The 21,795-nt window shown below is 38.1% G+C and overlaps 1 long non-coding RNA gene across 3 annotated transcripts in view; it reads right to left on the reverse strand.

The window, feature by feature from the left end:
• Window positions 1-21,795, reverse strand: part of LOC110221722 (uncharacterized) — a 31,161-nt gene that overhangs the window by 6,142 nt on the left and 3,224 nt on the right. For all 3 annotated transcript variants that reach the window (XR_002328209.2, XR_013482868.1, XR_013482867.1), the window contains exon 3: window positions 2,182-2,270. This is a non-coding gene — a long non-coding RNA (uncharacterized LOC110221722). The remainder of the gene's footprint in view (window positions 1-2,181; window positions 2,271-21,795) is intronic.

Genomic DNA, 21,795 nt, shown 5'->3' on the forward strand with positions numbered 1-21,795 from the left:
AGGAAACAGTCAGTTTGAAGTATAAAATTGTACTAGCTACTATGTACCAGTTTGCTATATAAATACAGATCCATTAATTATCACTGAAGCTATTGTCATTAGCTCCTTAAAAATTATAATTAATGGAAAATGCTTTTTTTTAGCATTTTAAAATATCCCTAAATGAATAAAACTTCTTGTATTCTCATTGCTGAATGTAGATAAGCTTGGTGTTTTTGTGTGTGAAGAGTTTCTGAAGGGGCCCTGAGGGAAAATAAATTTTTCCAAGCAAGCAAAAAACAGTCCCCTTTGAATCTAGTTTATTGCCTTTCCAAAAGGCCCCATTGCACATTTGTTGATGAAAGAAAGAAAGAAAGAAAGAAAGAAAGAAAGAAAGAAAGAAAGAAAGAAAGAAAGAAAGAAAGAAAGAAAGAAAGAAAGAAAGAAAGAAAGAAAGAAAGAAAGAAAGAAAGAAAGGAAGGAAGGAAAGAAGGAAGGAAGGAAAGAAGGAAGGAAGGAAGGAAGGAAGGAAGGAAGGAAGGAAGGAAGGAAGGAAGGAAGGAAGGAAGGAAGGAAGGAAGGAAGGAAGAAAGAAAAAGAAAAATTGACTTCAGGTCTATTGCGCTTTTAATAGATGAACTTCCTAGAACAATCTACTCAGGACCCTTTGAAGTTTCAGACTCAAGGTGCCAAAGATCAAAACATAGAGAGTCCAACATAGAAATTGGGAATATCTGTTAAAGTCAAAGTTTAAATTGCTAAAAGGAAAAATAAATAAATCTTGTTTTTCTCATGTGAGCCAAGACTAAATTGTCAGGCCCTTTCTTCCTGTAGTCACCAAAAAGAACACAGAAAGAAGCAATCTGACTTAGTAGGAAAAGAATTGAATCCTGGAGTCGGAACATTTGGATTCATATCTTGCTTCTGGAGCTTACTATCTGCGTCAAATCGAGTTAACACACATTTATTAAGGGCCTACTGTGCGACCCTGGGCAAGTCCCTTAACACTGTTTGCCTCAGTTTCCTTATCTGTAAAATGAGCTGGGGAAGGAAATGGCATACCAGGCCAGGATTTTTCCCAAGAAACCCTCAAATGGGGGTCACGAAGAGTTAAATGTGACTAATCAACTAAAGAAGAAATTTACCTGCTCTAGGGGCAGCTAGGTGGCGCCATAGTGCATAGAGTGGTAGGCCTGGAGTCAGGAAGCTGTGTCTTCCTGAGTTCAAATTTGGCCTCAGACATTTTGGCGCTGGGTGACCTTGGATAAATTACTTAATCTCCGTTTCCTCAGTTTTCTCATCTGAAAAATGAAGGGGCTTTGACTAGATGACCTTCTGATGTTTCTTTTAATGTAGAACCATGATCTAGGCTCTATTCGACTGTTGTAAATTTAACTGTTAACATTTATGGGCTCAGAGTTTTTGAGTTAGACAAGACTTGAGAAATCTTATTCCAGTCCCCTTCATTTTCCAACTTCTCTGGGCTCAGTTTCCACATTGGGCAAATGAGGGATTTGGAGGAGACGTCAGGTAAGGTCTCTTCTGGCTAGGTGGCCCAGTGAATGGCATATCGAGCCCACATTCAGGAAGAGTTGTTTAGTCGTTTTCAGTTGTGTCCAACTCTTTGTGGGGTTTTCTGGGTGGAGATACTGGAGTGGTTTGCCACTTCCTTCTTCAGATGAGGAAATTGAGGAAAACAGGGTCAAGTGAATTGCCTAGGGTCATGCAGCTAGTAAGTGTCTGAGGCCAGATTTGAATCCAGGAATATAAGTCTTCCTGACTCCAGACCCAGGGCTCTATCCACTGGGCCACCTAGCTGAGTTCAAATGTGGTCTCAGATACTTACTAGCTGTGGAAGCCTGGGTAAATCACTTTATCTCTATCTGCCTCAGTTTCCTCATCTGAGCACCCACTTACAGGGGTTGTTGTAAGAATCAAATGAGATATTATGTGTAAAGAGATTTGCCAATCTTAAAATACCATATAAATACTAGCTTTTGGAGTTATTCCTATTGCTATTATCCTAGAATCCATCATCTAAAGTCAAAACTCTAGAATTTAACCTAGACTTTAAACACTTAAGACTCTCCACCATCTCTAATCACAGTCCAGATTAGTCTAAGAACTGCTCTAGTGCCCAACCAATCCTCTCACCCACCCCACTCCCAACCCAAAAGAGAAAAGAAAAGTTGACATTCTCACCTTGAAAACTTCTGGGACTCTCTCTGGAATACTCTTTCTCCCTACCAAACAATTCCTCATTCTTCAGGTTCTAGCCCAAGCTTCTGTTCCTTGACCAAAAAGGAAAGTTAACTCAATTTAATCAAAAACAAATGAAGTATTTATTTCAAAGTAAGAAGATATTGAAAGTTAACTCAAATTATATTCCTCAGTTTACAAAAGTTTTCAAAATAGTACAGTGGAAAGAGCATTTACTAGCATTTACTTGCTTACTTCCTGTGTCTTTGGGCAAACCACTTAACCACCCTGTGACTCAGTTTCCTCATCTGTAAATCATAAGATGAGACTAGCTTCTGAAGTGTCTTATAAGTCTAGATCATTGACCCTAGGATACTATAATCTTTTGTCTAATAAGGATAAAATTATACAGAAAGAATGGGCAGAGAGACCACAGATATAGATATACATACAGAGAGCATATTTGGGTGGGGGGGATGGATAGAGAGTAGGAAAAACCTGCCTCTATTTATAGCACCCCCTTCTCTCTCTGTCTGTCTCTATCTTTTTGTCTCTGTCTCTCTGTCTCTGTCTCCATCTTTCTGTTTCCATCTCTGTCTCCGTCTCTGTCTCCATTGCTTTATCTCTGTTTCTGTCTACAATTCTTTGACTCTGTCTTCATCTCTTTATCTCTGTCTCTGTCTCATCTCTCTGTCTCTATCTCTTTGTCTCTGCCTACATCTCTTTGTCTCTCTCTGTCTCTGTCTCTCTCTCCACTTCTACCCCAGTCTTTCAACATAAGATAAAGAAGAAATAATCTATACATACCATATACTGGATGGCTAATAATTAACAGAAAGACACTCAAGGCATCCCATTCCATTTTGGGGGAACTTTGGAACAGTAGGATGTGTGGTCCTTGTATTCTGCTTAAAGCTCTCTCTCTGTAGCTTCTATCTAGTATTTCCATTTGAACTGAAGTCATAAAAGTAAGAGTAGTTTTACACACTTAGTAACTCTGACACATCATTTACATCACTTACTTGTGTGCTGCCTTGTGTTCTTCATTGATAATTCCTTAGGTATCTATACCATTAGGAGGTCATGTTATATAATAAATAACGGGGGTAGAATATATTTTGCCTCTCCCTACCTCCTTGCTTACATTCTAATAATGTAGGAACAAAAGTTTACACAAATGAGTCCATGCAGGATGAATATAAGGTAGTTGGGGGAGGGGATGCTGTAATAGGGGATGAAAGACTGAAAGTAGAAACAAAGTAGGTGCTCGTTGATTGGGCAATGACTAAGTGGATTATGATACATGAATTCAATGTAACATTATATTATGATACTGTAAGAAATGATGATTATGAAGAAGACAGGGAAGATTTAAAGCAAAGTGAAGTAAACTGAGTCAAGAAAACCATATACACAAGGAATACAATACTGTAAATGGAAACAACAGTGACCAAGCTCTTCTGAACTATTTGATCATCATGACCAACTTCACCCCAAAGAAGAGGTATGAGCATGCATCCCTTTGCCTTCTGTGCAGAGATTGGGGTGGGGGTGGGAAGTTGTAGGTGTGGAAAACTGCATTTACTGTCAGATTTGGTTGATTAGGTTTAATGAACTGCTTCTCCCCTTCCTGGTCCCCCAAGTTTCTTCTTTATTTCTTGGTATAAGGGATGGCCCTCTGGGTGAGAGAGGGCAGAGGATTCTTTTGACAATGAAGGTGCTGTAAAAAACAAAGACATCTGTAAACATTTAAATATGTTTTTCAAGGACTTAAGACTGGAAAACAGGCCTTCCATAGAGAGGAGAAGTATCCATTCATTCAATTCTCCTTACAAAATTTACTTTTTTATTGCAATTCTCACATTGAACACATTCAGATGTGCTACTAGCCCTCTCCCATTCTCTCACCTAATTGGCCCCCTTTCGAAAGCAGACCACAGGATCAATGGGGCTGAGTCAAGAAGCAGGGCACTCCATTGCTGTGCAAAAATGCTAGGCCTTCCAATTTGACTGTCTCACAGGGACTTTTCTGTAACAAGGGCTTATTCACAATGAGCTCGCCCTTTGCTTAATCCTAGGTCTCAGAACTTCCTCCATAAAAGTTGTGGGGTGTTCCCTGAGGCCAAAAGAAACTTCATGAGAACATTTCTTTGCCTACAACACCATGGACTCTTGGGCCAATATTAACACACGGGCTCTTAAAAAGAAAAAATCCTTTTAAAGTTTTTAAAACAATGATCGCAATGTTTTCCTGTGGATAGCTAGTGGCAAAAATAGCATCAGAAAAAAAAATACTTTGTTAGTTCTGACTCCTTCAGAGGTAGCTGTCATGGTAGAGGAAGGAAGGCTGGACCTGGAGAGTAGAGAGTTGGAATCTGGCGTATAGTCAGACCGTAGGGTTATAGATTTAGGGCTGAAAAGTACCTCAGGGACTATCAAATCCAACACTCTTATTTTATAGATGAGGTAAATGAGGCCCAGGGAAATTAACCTTGCTGGACCTCAGTTTCCCCACTGATAAAATGAAGATGTCCCAAGAGTTGTGACTTGTTCCAAGATCACTGGAGATCCAATCCTGACCCTACCTGTGTGATCTTGGGCAGGTCCCTTCACCCCACTAAACCTCAGTTTCCCCAATGTAAAATAATGAAGCTGGACAAGGTGTGACCCCTAAGGTCCATCTTCAAGTCTGTGATCCTAAGGTTCTACTTGTATACGTACTGCTCAGCATCTCACACAGAGTAATCATGTAATACTTATTCATCAACATCTTTTTAAAAAAATGAAAAAAAAAAACCCAAAGCAACTCATGCCAGCTTGTTTCTATAGGCAAAGTGCAATAAATGAACAGGAGTTATTAAAAACAGATTAGAATCTGTGATCACATCCTATAAATCTGTAGAAAAATGGCTGTTGGAATCCTGGGGGCAATTCTGTGAATAATATGCCAGAAGAGAAAATAAATCAGTCAAAAAATACAAGTTAGACATTTTCTAAATTACTATACAGAGTGAAAAGGAAAGTGGGACAGAAACTTCCTTGAGGTATCTGAAAGAGTAAAAATTTTTCTGTGTGCCCATCTTCTGATCTTGGCATTTATATTAAAAGTTATGATGGATTGTAGAGAGTCAATAGCTCAAAAGTTTCAGATAAAAATATTTGGCAGCCAAAAACTTTAGGGGGGAAAAGTCTTTAGGATGATTTAAGCAGGACACTGTTTAGCAAGAGAGCATTCAGCAGCGGGTAAGCAGGGGGGTGAATGGCATGAAGATCATGCCAAGACAAGGACTGATTAAAGGAAATGTGGATGGTAAGCTTGGATAGTAAAAGTTTTTTGGGGAAAATGATTATAACTGTCTTCCAGTATTTGAAAGGCTGCCATGCGGAAGAAAGATTGGACTTGTATTTGGCCCCAGAAGGCAGAGCAAGGATTATGAAATGGAAATCACCATGGAACCTTCTGATAACTAGATCTATGGAAAAAGGGAGTGATCTAGCATGGAAGGTACTGAGTTTTCTCCTCACTAGAAGTGTCCAAGTGATAGGTGAATAACCACTTGTTAAGGTCGTCAGTCAGAAGTCAACAAGCATTTATTAAGCACCTACTATGTGGCAGAGAGTGGGCTAAATGTTGGGGATACAAAAAAAGGCAGAAAAAAACTTACATAAAGGAAAAATTGAAAATATTCCACAGATAGAAGGTACTGACATTAGAGAGGACTAGGAAAAGCTTCCGGAAGAAAGTAGAATTTTAGCCAAAACTTAAAAGAAACCAATGAAACCAGGGGACAGAAGTGGGGAGGGAGAGAATTTCAAGCCTGGGAGATAGCCAGAGAAAATGCATTAACTTGGAAAATGGAGTCAGGACAGGGACTGGATCTGTGATTTCTTTGGTTGAGGGAAGTCTTAGGTGGAAAACTCCCTCTACCAATGTAGGCCAGCACTTTAAAACTTAAAGTGTTAGGTAGTTATCAGATTACTGAATTCTGTGACTTTGCCCAGGGTCACAGACAGTATGTTTCCAAGGTTCGAAAAATTATTATTTTGCTGTTATGTTAACAACTAATTATTAAATTAGGAATAGGGCTCCCCATCTCCTTATTTCCTTATTTAAGGCTCTCATTGATGAGATTACCCATAATCCTCTGGGAACATGTTCCTTTATCTTGGGTGGGACCTCACCCAACTAAGAGATCTAACTTCTGTTTAAAGTGTAAACAAAATCTAATCTAAGTGAATTCCTCTCCCGAAGCAAGGGGACCATGCCCTTGCACCACTCCATTGGAATTTAGAGTGACCCAGCTCATGAAGGAGAAAATCAACCAAAGAGGTCTGGGTAGAGATGGATTGCTCTCTCCAAATTCTGGAGGCAGCTGATCAAGTCAAGTTCTCAGCAGGAGGAGCTGAAGATTTTAAGCCCACCTCTTCATTAAAATATCCACCAATCAGGATTGATTTTTACTTGTTTGGGGCATCCCCTTTTCCAAAAGTATATTAAGACTTTTAGACTCTCCATAGTTTTGTCTTTGGTTACCAAGAGAAACCACTAACCATCAATTTATTGATTATTAGCTAGCTTAATAAAGAAATTGATTAGTAATTACCCAGAAACTCTGTCTCTCAGGTTTTTCATTCATCACACTGGCTTCAAAGCCCAGTCTCTATGGTCTGCACAACCATGTAATGACAGAAACATAGCATCAGTCAATCGTGTCAGATCTGACAAGGATGTCAACCACTCAAGGCAATACCCAAGAAAGACATCCCTCTAAAAGGAAGTATCTTTGAAAATTCTTAGTTGATTCTTTAATTTGGTGACCTTGAAGGTCCCTTTCAACTGTGACAAAAAGGAAAATATGATTTGTGGATGGGCTGGTCTAACCCACTAATAGTGTTTTATTCCATCCTATCTCAGAATCCCAAGATACACAGGGCAAGAATCCTAATTTTTTGTTGCTCTGGCCATTGGGCATCAAACGGCAAGTAGAAATTGGGGATGCTTATCCTGGAGAAACAATCTTAGATGAAGAGCCCTCAGGGACATTTTAATCCAATTTTCTCATTTAACATATGAGCAAACTGAGACTCCTTTAGATTAAGTGAATTTCCCAACCTCCCATAAGCATAAGTAGGATTCAGAATTTGATCCCAAGTCCTCTGATTCCAAAACCAGTACTCTTCCCAAAGTTCTATGGTAGAGACGCATCAGGAGGGACATCATAGCTGTCTTTAACTATTTGGAGGTGTGTCTTGTAGAAGAAGGATTACACTTGTTCTATTTGGTTCCAGAGGGATGAACCAAGACCAGTGGCTGAAATTGCTAAGAAACTTGATGGCAAGAAGAACAACAACCTTTCTGACTTTTGGACTGACTGATAACGAGGCATAATCCCTAAAGACGTTAAAAATAGAAAGAAAGCACCCAATTTTACAAATGCATTTGTAGTAGCACTCCCTGAAGTAGAGGCCTTGAAATACAATGGGTGCCCATCGTTTGAGGACTGGGTAAACAAATTTTGGTACATGAAGGATGAATGTAATAGTGGAGATGAAGAATTCAGAGCAACTTGAGATGCCTGTAAACTGAATCAGAGTGAAAGGAGCAGAAGTAGAGAAACAATGTGTATATTGATCGCCATGAAAAAGGAAAACCGCTTGGCAAGGCTTCAGAATTTTGGCCAGTTGTGTGAATAGTAGTGACTTCAGAAGACTAAAAATGAAACATGACTTCTACCTCTTGAAAGAAAAGGATGGACAAGATATAAAGAATGATTTGTATTTTCAAATGTAGCTACTGTATTGTTTTGTTTTGATGGACTATTTTTTTTGCACAAGAGAGCTTTGAGTTGGAGTTAGGGTTAGGGTTAGTGGGAAGTGAAAGAAATGCAAAAGAAAATAATCAGTGAAAATATAAACACAAAGAAAAATTCAGAAGTGCGAATGAGTTCATTTTATGCATTATGTTTGTAATCATCATAATTATAACTGTGATGTTCCTTTTAACTTCCCTGTAACCCTAGAAGATTGTGAGATTCTGAAGAGACACTTATCTCTTCTCCCTTTATTAGAATTCAAGACCACCTTCTTTTATTCTGTTTCAAGTGGTTAAATGTATGTATCTTTTGAAATCTCTTTTGTCTTCTGTGTTTATGTTTCAGAGACTCTCCATATCTCTGTTCTTTTAATCAGAAATTCTTAAAAGTCTCCTATTCTAATAAATATCTGTTTTCTACAGGGGATAGTCAATTTTGCCAGATGTAGTCTTTTTTTTTTGACTTTCAATATCATTGTTGTTGTTATTTAATCATTTTCAGTCATGTCTGACTCCTTGTGACTCCATTTTTTTTTTGGCAGAGATACTGGATAGCTTTGCCGTTTCCTTCTCTAATTCATTTTACAGATAAGAAAACTAAGGCAAACATAGTTAAGTTACTTGCTCAGAGTCACACAGCAAGTCAGTGTTTGAGGCCAGATTTGAATTCAGGGAGATGAATCTTTCTCACTCAGGACCTGGCACTCTATTCACCATGCCATCTACCTGCCTGACTTTTACTATACTGTATCACTCTATTTTCTTCTCCTTCATGGTAATTACTGCCAAGTCTTACATGATTTTGACTGTGGCTCCCTTGCAGGTAAACTATATCTTTCAGACTACTTGCAGCATTTTTAATATTGACCTGGAAGCTATGGATTTGAGCTGTTACATTCTCAATTCTTTTCAATTTGGAGTTGGGTTTTTTGTTGTTGTTGTTGTTGTTTTTTCATGAGGTGACCAATCAATTCTTTCCATTTTCCCTTTGTCCTCTGGTTCTAAGAGATTTGGAGCAATTTTTTTTGATTCCTTGAAATATTATATTAACATTTTATGTTGTTTTATCATGATTTACAGGGAGCACAATGACTGTCAAAGTATCTGTTGACCTAGTTTCTAAGTCAGTAGTTTTTGATATTCAATACTTTTAATTTTTCTTTCACTCCATATACCTGAATACCTTCAATTAGCAGAATTAGAGGAATCGTCTAAAAACTAATTTTTGTTCCTATTTGCCCTAAATTAACCTGTTAAATTCTACTTCTCTAAAGTCACTTCAACAAGACTAGGCTTGGGATCATAGATGAAGATCTGGAAGGGACCTCAGAAATTGCATCATCATCATCATCATCATCATCATCACATACTATGAGCTAGGCATTGTGCTAAGCTGTTTAGCAATATTATCTCCTTTAATCCTCACAGAAATCCTGAGAGGTGGATGTTTTACAGATGAGGAAATTGAGACAGAAAGAGATTAAATGACTTGTTATTACTGTCCCCATTTTATAGTAGAAGAGCCTGAGGCAAACATAGGTTAAGTGACTTTCCCAAGGTCACATAGCTGGTAAGTATCTAAGGCACAGCATTCTATCTACTGCACTGCCAAGCTGTCCCCTTTTACATGTGATGAAACTGAGGACCACAGAGGGAAGGGACTTTCCCAAAGTCACCCAGATTTGAACTGAGGCTCTCTAACTGCAAATTCATCTCTCCTAACTAGCCCTATTGTTCTCAAGCTGCTGATGACATATAATTTATATCACATGTAGTGTTTGACACCTGTTAATAAAATATCAATAAATATGCATTAAATTGTTTTAAACTGAGTAATTTGGTTCGTAATTGTTGATGAAGTTGTTTCGTTTTCATATGCTTTCCAAAGAGAAGTATTGTGGAAAGAGCATTGGGTTTCGACTTAACTCTCTTCTCATGTAGCAACCTCTCTCAGCACCTGGGGCCTTCTCACCCAGCAGCACCCCTCCATCATGTGGGTCCTCTTCTCCATTTGGTGAATTCCCTCTGGGACCTGTTTTTGAAGATGTACCCAGGCTGTCCATACCTCATTCCCCTCCCAGCTGTGCTTCCAAGTCTCTGGACCTCATCACAATGCCCCTGCACGTGCACCTTCTTCTTCTCCCCTCCCACCCTTTTCAGTTCCCTTTATTATGCCTTCCCTCATTAATAAGTACCTTGAAAGCAAGAAGTGTCTTTATTTTTACTTGTATTTGCATCCACATGACTTAGCACAGTGCTTAATATATAGTAAGTACTTAATAAATACTTCTTGCCTGCTTGAACACATATTTGCAAATATAAGCTCTAACTACCTATATAACCTTGGATAAGTTATTTTTTCTCACTACGTCCCAGACTTCTCAGCTATAAAATGAGAAGGATTAGCCTAGTTGCCCTCAGATGACCTTTCCAACTCTAAGACTATGGTCTACCTTTGCTCTGGTTCATCTAGGTCCCAATTAGTACAAACAATGAATTCTCTGAAATGCTTGCATGTATTTGAATTCACACTATGCAAAGTTTTAATTATGTAAAATATGGTAATTGGTTCCAGCCCAATGGAAATATACAGGGCAAATTTGAATAATGCAGCCATCTCAGGAGACTCATTTTTCACATTAATTTGGGCCTAGCTGTATTATCTCCTTATGGGAAGAAATATTATTATTATTGTTATTATTATTATTATTATTATTAGCATCATCATCATTGTCATTATTATCATACACCATGTAACTCTTAGGAACATACTACATACACAGTTGGCATCCGATAAATGATTGTTAGCTGACTAGCAAAGTAGTAACATGTTTGTCGTTCTTTCCCGTTCTTTGTCAGAGCGCCAGCAGGGAAAGCAAGTCCTCAGAATTATATGATTTTCCACATGGTCTTAATGATTAATGTTTGTAATCTACATTCCCTGAATGTCATTAACAAATCAGAAAGCATTTGTTAAGCACCTACTATGTGCCAGGCATTGTGCTAAGCCTTGAACACACAGTCAATCAAATCAATAAGCATTTGTTAAGCACCTTCTCTGTGTCAGGCATTGTGCTGAGCCTTAGACACACCCTAGTCAACCAATTAATAAGCATTTATTAAGCACCTACTATGTGCCAGGCATTGCACTAAGCCAAGGAGATACAAAGAAAGTTAAAAATAGTCCTTGCCACCAAGGAGATCACAGTCTAATGGCAGAAACAGCATGCAGACTATATATAAACAAAATATATGTGAGACAAATTAGAGAAAATCAGAGAGGGAAGGCACTAGCATGAAGGGAGGTCAGTAAAAGTTTCTTGCAGGAGGTGGGATTTGAGCTGAGAATTAAAGGAAGATAAGAGATGAGCATGGAGATAATTCCAGACGTAGATGACAGGCAATGAAAATGCATGGAGAGATGGAGTGTCTTGTTTGAGGAGAAAAAAAAGTCAGGGTCACTAGGTAATAGAGAGGAGTAAGGCGTATGAATACTGGAAAGGTAGGAGAGGGTCAAATCATATAGAGTTTTAAACACCAAACAGAAGATTTTATATTTGATGCTGGAGATAACGAAGAGTCACTAGAATTTGTTAAGTTGGGCAGCAAGGTGACATAGAACACTGAGCCTGGAACCAGGAAGACTCATCTTCATGAGTTCAAATCTGGCCTCAGACACTTACTAGCTGTGTGATCCTGGGCAAGTCACTCTACCTTGTTTGCCTCAGTTTCCTCATCTGTAAAATGTGCTAGAAAAGGAAATGGCAAACCACTCCAGTATCTTTGCCAAGAAAATCCCAAATAGGCTCATGAAGAATGACTGAACAACAAAAGGAAACATCCAGTTTGAACTATCCAGTAAGCAGTGGGAGATGCAAAACTGGAGGTCAGTAGAGAGGTTAGAGCAGGATAAATGGATCTGAGACTCCTCTGCATTTCTAATCCATTCTTCTGTATGTCTAATCCATCCATCTAATGCACCGAGGGCCTAGCCACTGTTTTACCTGATGAAAAATGGAAGAAGGTAAAGACAGAGCCTTGGCTTCTCTAGACCTTAGATACCAGGAGGATCAAAAGGGGATAAAAGAAAGTCAGAGGAATCGTCCTCTTAGTCCCAGGCCTAATAAGAGGCAGTTTGATAGAATGGGATCCTCACTTAAAGAAGGATTTCAAGACATTGGATAGAGATTAAATAAGAGAAAAAATAATTAAAGGTTGGAAAATAAGACCTATGAGGAAAGACATAATGAGTTGAGATCACTTAGTTCAGCCATGCAAATTAGCACATTTTTCCTTGCCTAGGGCTAAAAAAAATCCATCAATGTGCTTAAAAGAAAGTTAATAAAATTCTATAGTTCTATTACCTTCTATGGTCCTATTATCTTTTTTTTTTAATTTTCAAAGGGTTTGTGGGGGAAGCCAGTGTCTGGGAGGTCATTTATGGCATGAGAAATAAGAGGGCATAGTTATGGCTGATAGGACCTCACATTTGCAGTGGAGAAAGAATAGTCTTTGGAGTCAGATGAGCTGGGTTTGAATTTCATTTGAGCTACTTCTCATCTGTAGGATTCTGGAAAAGTAATTTCCCCCCTCTCTGAACCTCACTTCCTAGACATTTTTTTGGGGGGGCAGAGAGGGGCAAGGCAAGGCTATTTGCTGTTAAGTGACTTGCCCAGGGTCACACAGCTAGTTAAGTGTCAGATTAGAGACTGGATATGAATTCAGGTCCTCCTGACTCCAGGGCTGGTGCTCTATCCACTGTGCCATCTAGTGGTCCCTACTTTCCTAGCCTTTTGATTAGGGTTTTGACCTAGGTAGTATTTAAACTGCCTCCTTTTTCTAAATCTAGTTGTTAGTGCCTTCACCTCCAAAACTTTAATTTGTATTTATTTTATAATGTTTATTTATGTACATGTTGGCTCCTTCAATAGATTGTAAACTACTTGAGGACAGAAACTTTCGTTTTTGTCTTTGTATCTCTAGTACCTAGCACACTGCCAGGCACATAGTAGAACCTTATCACATGTTCATTGATTAGCTGATAGGCATTTGTTCAGTCATTTTTCAGTTGTGTTCAACTCTTCATGACCTCATCTGGGGTATTCTTGGTAGAGATACTGGAGTGGTTTGCCATTTCTTTTTCCAGCTCATTTTACATATGAGGAAACTGAGACAGTGTCACACAGTTAGTAACTGGGGAAGATGACTCCAGGTCCTGCACTCTATCCACTGTGTCACCTAGCTGCCCATTGGAATGATAAAGTGATTTATTGTTTACAAAGTTCTTTCTTATGAATTCTTATGGAAGTATTAATGTATTCACAGAATCTCAGTGAGCTTTATTGATTTACTTTTGGTTACCTGATTATTAAATGATGGAGCTCAGACTTCATCTGGGTCTCCTGACTCCTCCAGATCTAATGCTTAGGTATGCCATAACATTCAGAGACAGTTGCTAGCTTATTCAATATTCATCACACTAGCTCCATTTCCTATCTCGATGCCTTTTCCCTAGCTGTCTCCCATCCCTGGAATCCTTAGGATCTTTGGCTTCCTTTAAAAGTTCAATCAAAGACGACATCCTGCAGGAAGCCTTTCTGTTCTTCCAGGTGCTAGTACCTTCCCCCTAAACCTACCTCTATATGCTCTAATTTATCTTTGTTTTGTATATTAGATACTGATTTATTTATATGCTGTCTTTTTAATTAGTATATGAGTTCATTGAGGGTCTTAAACCTCAATGAGACAGAGGAAGATTAAATGACAAAAACAGAAGACTTTATAAAGATAAGTGATCACATGGAAAATGAACTTTGGAAATTTCCAGCTCAGTGCAAACATTGGAACCCATTAAAATTACTCCAGTAAATTAAGGATAGAATTTTGAATGATAAGTCTAGGACAGGGATTCTGAAGCTTTTATTTTTGCATTATGGGGATAGACCAACCCACCCAATGTAGAGTTACAGTGGGTACTAGCTAGAATGCAAAATCCCAATCCAAGAACTGAAGCTGAAAATATTGGTAAACTTCAAAACATGAGTAAGATATGTTAAGAGACAAGAGAAGTCCAAGGGGAATGCACTGGAAAAAAAAAAGAAGTCCAAAAGAACTAAAGAAAAATGGCTTGGATATAAGAAATACGAAATTTGCTGGGACAATTAAAGTGAAAGATAAAAAAAAATTAGAAATGAAATGAGTGTTTGGGAAGAAAAAAATGAGAATAAATCACTTAGAGCAACAAGTGGACTCCATTTTTTTAAAAAAGGAATGGAATAAAGAGAAAAGAATTGGCATTGAGAGATTAAAAAATATTAGAACTGAATCAGAAGATTGAAAAATTAATGAATATGTGAGGTATCTACTATCAAAAGCAACTAACCTGGAAAATAGAGGAGACAATTTAAGAATCATTGGATCTCTTAAAAATCATAACCTGTCCCTTCCCCACGAGAAGAATACTACACATCAAGAAATAATAAAATTACCTAAATTTATTAGCAGAGGGCAGAGTAAAAATAGAAACGATGATTGGTCACTGCCTGAAAGAAACCGAGACTGAAAACACCCAGGAATGGTATAGACAAAATCCAGAGATTCTAAGTCAAAGAAACAATACTGCAAACAGACAGAAGAAAGAGTTCATGTACCAAGAAATAAGTCTAGATCATGCTAGACAGAACAGTAATTACTTAAAGGAAGAAAAAAATTCTTGAAATATAATATTGTAAATAACAAAACAAAGGTTTACAACCAGCAATAACTCACCCTGTAAAACCCTGAGTGTAATTTCAGACCAGAACAAAAAAAGGATTTTAATAGAATAAAGGAAGTTAAGTATTCTGGATGAAAAGACCAGCACTAAATAGAATCTTTAAAACTTTTGGGAAACAAAGGAAAGCAAGAAAGGCAGCTAGTTGGCATAATGGATAGAATATTGGTCCTGGAGTCAAGAAGACCTCTGTTCAAATCTAGCCTCAAACACTTGCTAGCTGGGTGACTCTGGCCAAGTCATTTAACCACTATCTGCCTCAGTTTCCTCAACTGTAAAATGGGGATAATAATAGCACTGATAAAACTAAATTTAGGGGGAAATGAGGAAGAAGACAGAACTTACTATTTTGTATAAGTGGGATACATGAATAAGAACAAACAAACATGGTGGAAGGGATAGGAGAAGTGGCTATCTCATGATTCTACTCTGATATGAATTGAATGAAGAAGGGGGTGAACATAGAAGAACTTGGTGTAGAAATGTCTTCAAATGGGAAAAGAGAGAGGGAGAAAGAAATAAAAAAGGGACAGTAGAGTTGTGAAGGGAATGAGAATATTTTCCTCTTGATTTTTGGTATATGCTACTCTAGTTTCTCCTGTATTTATATCTGTGTGTGTATGTGTATGCACTATATACGTAGCTGTTTTTGTTGTGTCTTCCTCATTAGGGTGTGAGCTCCTTGAGATCAGACAGTTTTTGTTGGGAGAGGAAAAGAAGCTTTTTTTTTTTAATATTCCCAGCATTTAGCACAGTGCCTTGCACCTAGCAATAATTAATAAATGCTTGTTGACAGACTGACTGACATGTTCTACGGCCACTGTCCATAATCTTTCCAAAAAAAAAAAAACCCATCAAAATGAGTTATATGAAAACATCTGAGAGTTCTTTTGGTAACTCAGTGTATCATTGATTTGGACCAAAAATTTGAAGTCAACTGTGTTCAATTGTTTTCAGACATGTCTGACTCCTAACTAACCCCATTTGGGATTTTCTTGGCAAAGATACTTGGAGTGGTTTGCCATTGCGTTCTCCAGATCACTTTATAGATGAGGAACTGAGGCAAACAGTGTTAAGAAACTTGCCCAGGGTCACACAGCTAGTAAGTGTTTGAGGTAGCTGGATTTAAACTCAGGTCTTCCTGACTTCAGGGCTGGCACTCTATCCAGTGGGCCACCTAGCTCACTTATCTTGGGTCTCCCTTCTCTCTTCACCATTTTTATTCTATAGCTCCTAGGCTGAAGAGAATTCACTTTATTAGAGAAAATAAAAGAAACAGAAATAGAATAATCTTACTTTCTTCTTATCACCCTTTGACATTTCTTCCACCAGCCTCAAGCAATAGTGTTGTTTTCCCTTCGTTTTCTTCTGCCCCCAACTTAGTTTTAAAAGTCTTTCTTTCTTATATTTGCCAACAAACCCTTACCCAGGCCTTATATTTGTTTTGTTCACTTCCTTTTCTAACCTTTGAGGGCATTAAGATTCTGAAGGGACACTTGTCTTTTCTTACCTTATTGGAATGTAACCATTTCATCATCATTTAGCCCACTGCAGGCACTCAAATGTGTTTATCTTCCTAGGTTTCTCTTGTTCCTTTGTGTGTTTCAAGGACTACTCAGCCCAGTCCTTAATTTGTCCTTAATTTTCAGACTTTTAACTTTCTGACACTCTGGATTCCACGTTTTGTTTTAAGAAGATGAAGGAAGTGTAAGAGTCTGTATATGCCATTGTTTTCTCGGTTAACTTATTTTTGTTTAAAATGTACCTGGGATTTTTTTCTATTGTTGGGGTGTATCTCCCTCTTTGACATATATTGAAATCCACTAAAATCCTACAACAATCTAGTTTCTCAAGCATTAAGCCTGTGGATCACAAGTTCTAGTAATTTCTAATATGCTACAAAGGTTTGGAGTTCATTCCCATCAATAGCCTATGTCTATTGGCCAGGGACTTGTCTATTTTTATGAATTATCTAATTATCAATATTAAATAAGTTTGAAGTATAAACATAAGCTGTCCAGGATGTCAAGCACCAGTGTAAATTCATAACCAGTAGAGTGGCTATTGAACATTTGTTCATAGTTACCTTAAAACAGATAAGCAAAAAATGACAACTCCCAGAAATCCATACAATTATTATCCTATTAAAGATTATACATACAAAAAAAAAGACCTTCTTCTTCTGCATTGATCATGGGTAGATTAGCCAAAATGGGGGCATGTAGTTCTAAAAGAATCAACCGTATTGTTTAGACCACCTAAGAACTTAAATGTAAAATTTGATATTATAAGCATGACTCCTGTGTCCAATAGCAATTTGTTATACCACTGGAGGAACTAAGCCACATCTGTGTTGACACAGTCCATATTCTCAATTAAATTCAATGAATGTTCATTAAATGCCTACTATATGAAAAGCATTAGGGCACAAAGGTAAAAATGAAGCCATTCTTGCCCTCAAGGAGCTTACACTCCACTGTGGGGTGGGGGGTACAGAAAAATAATGCAAAAAGGTTCTTCTTGCCATATTGGAATGTTTAGCTCTTCATCATTATTTAGCCCCTTCCAAAACTGTAAACACAAGTCTCTATGAACAACAATTTAATACAAAATATTTTTAAAATTATGAGCTTTTTGAGGACAAAGACTGTCTTTTTCCTCCTTTTGTATCCCCAGTATTCAACACAGTGACTGGCACATAGTAGGTACTTAATAAATGTGTATTGATTGAAGAAGAAGGCATTAATGACTGAAGAGAACAGCTGTCATAAAAAAAGATATATAGTCCTTTCAGGCTAGATTAGTTATACCATAAATGATTATAGTCATCCTTGAGATAACTGGTCTGGGGAAGTAAGACTGAACTAGTCACACAGCTTCTTGTTTGCCAAAGTATAAAAACAGCCCATAAGTAGTCAAGAGTTTTTCAGAATTATCTGCCAACATTTGGCCTCTTGTTTAGGAAGTGAGATAATTTTAACACTTCTTATAAAACCTCCAAATATTTAGAAATAGGCATAGATGTTTTAAAACATTGTGATTTCCATGCATCAATAACTATTGCTTTTTAAAAGTTCCTTATCAACTTTCATAATTCTCAAGCACAAATATGACAACCTCCTTGATCTGGACTTTTCCCACAAGTGAAATTCTGCTATACGTGACTCCAGTGTTTCTTCAACTAGAGAAACATATTACAAGAATATCACGTTACATGTTACCTTAGAGATCCTTGGCCGCTGTTCGTGATAATACTTACTTATATAAACAGAAAACAAGGATTCTAGATTTAGAGTTTGAAGGCCCCTCAGAGGCTATCTAGTCTACCTCATTTTAAAAGTAGGGAAACTGAGGTTAGAGAGGTTAAATGACTTCCCAAGGTCACACAGCTATTGTTATTTAGTCATTTCAGTCATGCCCCTCCATTTGTGACCCCATTTGGGGCTTTCTTGGCAAGAGTGGTTTGCCATTTCCTTCTCCAGCTGATTTTACAGATGAGGTAACTGGGGCAAACAGGGTTAAGTGACTTGCCTAGGATCACACAGCATCTAAGGCCATCCATTGTATCAATATGATCACGCCCATTCTTTGACTTTTCGATCTATTTCTTGGAGAAGAAAGTTTCTTGAGTCTCTCAAGCAAATGCATGGAATCATTTTAGGTTTTCTTAGATGTTGCTCTTATCTGGACATGCATTCAATGGAAATTTATTAAATAACAATGTGAGACCAGAATTGGGCCAGTATGCTTTACCTTATACGATATATTGGATTATGTAAATGTCCTGTGCCTAGCAAATGGCTGGCAAGTTTCTCTTGGCTGAAAAAAAAAATATCCAGACCTCAAAGCATTATTTCTCTTTCTCTCCCCTGCCCCATCCCCTCTTGTCAATGTAATCTTACTTTTCTTACCTCTATTTGCTACAGAGTGTTCTGTAAATAGGCAGGCTGACGTTATTAATATATCATGAGTGGATTTGAAAGAAGCATTGGCTTGTTTGCTATATAGAGTCCTTCCTAACGCCTTCCTCAAGCTGATGTCTGTGCCTTTCCATCATTCCTTGGTATGTTATAGCTTTCAAATGCATTATTTATTAAAAAGAAATATTTGCTTAAAATTGGTTACTTTTCTGAAAGGTCCAATTACTCAGTTGTCCACTTCCTTTTCAGTTGTTTGCCTGCAGCCATTCCAGGCCTAGTCAGCCCGATAATCAACAGGCATTCATCAGGCACTTTGTAAGGCTTGCCATGTGCCAGGAACTTTGCTAGGCACCATGGACAGAAAGGTAACCATTCTCTCTCCATGTCATCACACCCAAAAGATTTGAATTGTGATTTTATTCTCCCAAACTTTTCTGAGATAAGAACTATTGAATCATCTAGGGCCCTAGATAGCATAATAGAATGCTGGATGTGGAATAAGGAAAACTTGAGTTCAAATCCTGCATCAGATGTTTACCAGCTGCGTGACCTTGGGCAAGTCACTTAATTTCTTTCAGCCCTCAGTTTTCTCTGTTAAATGGGGATAATAATAGAAGCTCTCCCCAGTACTTGTCACCATCCCTGGCACTTAGTAAGCACTTGTTACATTATCTATCTGTCTGTCTGTATGTCTCTCTATCTCCTGTCTATCTATGTATCTATCTATGTATCTATCTATGTATCTATCTATGTATCTATCTATGTATCTATCTATGTATCTATCTATGTATCTATCTATGTATCTATGTATCTATGTATCTATGTATCTATGTATCTATGTATCTATGTATCTATCTATCTATCTATCTATCTATCTATCTATCTATCTATCTATCTATCTACCTGTGCTTCTCTCCCCTGTCTATCTATGTCTGTCTAACTCCTCTACCTACTTATCTACTGACCTACCTGCCTGCCTGTCTGTCTCTCTCCTCTATTTCCCCATTTATCTATCTTTTCTACACACTTACCTACCAATCTACCTGCCTATCTATCTATCTATCTATCTATCTATCTATCTATCTGTCTGTCTGTCTGTCTGTCTGTCTGTCTGTCTGTCTGTCTGTCTACATCCTCTAACTGTGTCTCTATCTGAGCATCAAATAAAATCGTACATAATAATATGCAAAGTGTTTTGCAAACCTTATAATCATGTTTCACTGTTGTTATTAGCCAGAGGGGTGTTAGACAGATCAAATGAGGTAACATAGTAAAATGAGTAGCAAACCTTAAGATGCCATATTATGAGTTATTATTAGTGCAGGGGATCAAGTCCAATTCCTTTAATTTACAGGAAAAGAAACCGAGGCCAAAGAGGTGAACCCAGAGAATCACAGAATCTCAGAACTGTCAGAGACTTGGCAGTCTCTGAAATATCTCAGAAACATGAGCATCCAGCTTTTCCACGCCACTCCCACCTTCTAGCTCATGCATGAACTCTTTTGGACAGTTCTAATAAACAAGAAGCTCTAATCTGCCTCCATGCAATGAGATAACCCGACTAGCTCTCAAATAAGATCAAGAAGGAAGCAAGATAATTTTCCTGTTTCTTCTCAATTTATTAGCTGTGTTTTGTTTACAGCCTCCTCATACTTGGACACACCCTGTCTATTTTCACATTAGCTTCTCATTAAGCCTGCATTCAATCTGGATAATGAGCTTTTTTTTTTTAAGATTTTTCTTCTTTAGTGAGTTTTAGCCGTCTTAATTAGTGGTACATTTTGGGACTTCGTAGCAAAGACATTCATCACAAAGATGATTTCACTGAAAGGGGTGTTTACATTTAAGCTGCTATATCCCTCTGCCAATCCCCTACCCCCATCCCAATCTGCCCACATATTTAGAAGTCAGCATGTGTCCGTGGGCCTGCCTGCTGGGTAATTACTGACTTTCAGTTGTTCTGTTTTTTGTCGCTATTTGTTGTTTCCGTGGGCTATCTTCAGACAGACAAATGTATGGACTGATAGACAGATGATTGACAGATAGATAGATAGATAGATAGATAGATAGATAGATAGATAAATGGATAATTTAACCAATGCTTACTAGGGACAATGCCAAGTGCTGGTGATTCAAATAAAAACATGCTATAGGCAACCCCTGTCCTCAGGAAGCTTACTTGCTAATATAGAAGACAACAAGTAAAACAGAGCTCGAGGGGGAGGGGGGGAGGGAGAGGGTATATGTCAGGTGGCATGGAATGAGATGTCCAGGGAGTTCAATGAAGACTAAGAACTGGACAAGGTAAGGCCAAAGCTGGTTTATTAAGTCTGTAGTTCAGTTTTCTACTGGGAAGGGAATAGAATCAATGGTAGAAGTGAAGACAGCAGGATTTGGAGATGACTTCAGGGCACCTGCATAGAAACTCATGTATTAGTTGTTGGAATCAGGATTTTTCCCTCTCTTGTGAGTTTATTTATTTATTTTTTATGGGGCTTGTGATTTTATTTATGTGGGGAGCTCTTGATACGGAACTCTTTCTACCTTTTCTGCAACCTGCAGTCTTAGAGAATGGACTGGGGCCACTGAGAGGTTAAATAATTTGCCAAGCTTCACATTTCATTTAAAAAATTTAATATAATTTTATTTTGTAATAGACCAGGGCATGAGGGGCAGCACTGCATAATGGATAGAGGTGGCACTGAAAAGAGAAGGACCTTGATTCAAGGGTTACCTTTGATATATACTGGCTCTGTTGACCCTAAATTAAGTGAATTAAATGAATTTGCTTAACCTTTTCATTCAATAAAACACTTAGCAAACATCTGCTGTGTGCCACTCACTGTGCTAAATGCTGAGGATATAAGAAAAGGTAAAAAGACAGCCCTGCCCTCAAGGAGCTTACATTCTTTGGGAAGAAGACAACACACAAAAGAAAACTGAAAAGGGGGGGGAGGAGAGGCAGAAGTCAGTGGAGTACAGCTGATAGGCAAATGAAGAGATGGCTGGCCCAGGCTCCCGCCTTAACCTGGAAGTTTTGGGGGAGCTCTCCACCCTCTAAGCAGAGGGAAGGGTCTGGGGAGGTGGGACAGAGCTCTATAGAACTCTCTAAA

Source organism: Phascolarctos cinereus, unplaced genomic scaffold (assembly GCF_003287225.1).
Source record: "Phascolarctos cinereus isolate Bilbo 61053 unplaced genomic scaffold, phaCin_HiC Scaffold_1;HRSCAF=81, whole genome shotgun sequence".
Taxonomy (NCBI): Eukaryota; Metazoa; Chordata; class Mammalia; order Diprotodontia; family Phascolarctidae; genus Phascolarctos; species Phascolarctos cinereus.